Raw genomic sequence first — 2374 nt, 5'->3', positions numbered from 1 at the left:
AAAAAAAAAAAAAAAAAAAAAAAGGGCGACAAGGGGCATAATGATATTTTGGAGGGAAATTAGGAAGGTTACATGACTGTTAAAAAGAACACATCTCCAGGGCATTACACTGAGTGGAAAAGAAGCCAAATCCAAAGGTGACATGTTGGACATTTCCATTTAAGTAACATACTCAAAATAAAATTGTAGAGAGGGAGATGGAGATGGAGAGCAGAATAGCAATGGCTATTCTATTCAATAGTGTTGGGCTCGGTGGGCATGATTATGAAGGGTAGCATGAGGGGAATCTTTGGGGGAATGGAACAGTTCTGAATCTTGATGGTGGTGGTGATTATAAGGCTACGCCCATGTGATAAAAATTGCATAGGGCTACCCACACACACGTACACACACATGCATGGACACACACGTGCATGCACACACACACGTGCAAAGACTCATACATACGTGCACACATGCACACGCATGCACACATGCACATGTGCACACGCATGCATGCACACACGCACACATGCATGCACACACGCACACGTGTGCACACACATGCATGCACACACACAAGCTCACATACGCACACACTGGTAAAACTGACTTTAACAACATCAATTTCCTGCTTTTGATATTGTATTAGAGTTATGTAAGATGTAGCCATTGGGGAGACACCGGGTGAAGGGTACAGGGGAATGCTACACTATTTTTGCAACATCCCCTGAATTTATTTATTATTTATTTCAAAATGAAAAGTTATTTATCATTTATTTATATTATTTATTTATTTTATTATATTTCTTATTTATAAAAAAATAGCACATGGTATGCCATATAGTAAGTGCTCAATAACTTGGTTGTCTTTTATTGTTAATTGTAATTGCTTGTTCCATTTCAGTCTTCCCCAATACACTGTAAACTTGGTTAGGGGAGGAACTGCATTTGACTTTGTCAATATCTTAACCCCTCTGCCTAGCCCAGAATAGGTGCCTGATAAATATTTGTTAAACCAAATTCCCTGGGAGCTCCCGTGCTAGGTGTTCTTACATAGAGTTGCATTTAACATTTGCAACCAATTTATGAAATATTATTATCCCCACTTGGCAGGTGAGAAAACTGAGGTACTGAGAGGGCAAGTAAATTGCTCAAGGTCAACATGGCTGGAGAATGAGGAGGACCCTTCTCCTGTTCTTGATGAGTTCGGTGCGGAGCAGGGATGACCATGACTGCTCCAGGCTTCCTCATGCCATCTTTCCCCAGCATCTCCCAGTTATATCTATAGTTTCTATAACTATAGATATAGAAATATCTATAGTTATATACAGAGAAACATACATATATCACTATATACAGTTACAGATGTAGAAACTCTATCTATAACCATATATATAACTATAACTATATAGAGAGACACTATATATGTAACTATGTGTTTTATATATATGGTTACTATATGGTAACTATATATGGTTACATATAACTATATATAGTTTATATATAGTTATGGCTATATAAATAGCTATATATAACATATGTTACACTATAATCATAAATATATTTTATATAACATAATATATAATATATATGTTATAACATCTATCTATTATCTATCTATCTATCTATCTATCTATCTATCTATCTATCTATCTATCTATCACCAAATAGAAATTTTTGAACTGAAAGATAAAGTAACTGAGATAAAAAGAATTCAATGGATGGGCAGAATGGAGCTGACAGAGAAAAGGCTTGGCGATTGTGAAAATATTCTATAAAAATTATTAAACCTGAAAGTTGGAGAGGAAAAAAAGGTTGACAAATAACAAAATGAACAGAAGCTCAGGGTCTCTTGGGGCAACATCATTTCATTGGAGGTCCGAAGGGGAGAAAGAATCAGAGCAGAAAACAAAGTTGAAGATATAGTCTCACATCATTTCCCAAATTGCTTGAAAAACAAACACTTTGAGACTCAAGAAGCTGAGAAAACTTTAAGCGGGATAAACTCAGAGAAAACCATGCCCAGACACATCGTAATCAAACTACTGAAAATTAATGATGAAGAACAAATTTCGAAAGCACCTAGAAAAAGTGACATCATTGATCATGGAATGACTTGCTTTATAATACACATTACATATGTACAAGCCCAGAGGAGTTAGGCATGTCACATAAATGGTTGAATTGATTAGGGCCGAGCAGTGAGGAAGTGGAGAGTGAACATCCTGTCTACAGCATGTAAAAAGTTTGTAGTAGTGTGACTCACAAAACAGGAGGCCGGAAGGCAGAATTTAAATTACAGGACACCAGGTTCTATCCAATAACTCCAGAATCACAAGGCAGGGTTAAGGGTTAGGAATGCCCAACTTCCATCTTTTTTTTTTTTTTTTTT

General features: G+C 36.3%; 1 protein-coding gene across 1 annotated transcript in view; it reads right to left on the bottom strand.

Annotated features, from left to right (window-relative positions):
- MUC16 (mucin 16, cell surface associated) overlaps positions 1-2374 on the bottom strand; it is a 173133-nt gene that overhangs the window by 112140 nt on the left and 58619 nt on the right.

This window comes from Colobus angolensis, unplaced genomic scaffold (genome assembly GCF_000951035.1).
Source record: "Colobus angolensis palliatus isolate OR3802 unplaced genomic scaffold, Cang.pa_1.0 Scaffold39, whole genome shotgun sequence".
NCBI classification, from domain to species: domain Eukaryota; kingdom Metazoa; phylum Chordata; class Mammalia; order Primates; family Cercopithecidae; genus Colobus; species Colobus angolensis.
The sequence above is the reverse complement of the archived record's forward strand: the minus strand, read 5'-3'. Positions and strand labels throughout refer to the sequence as shown.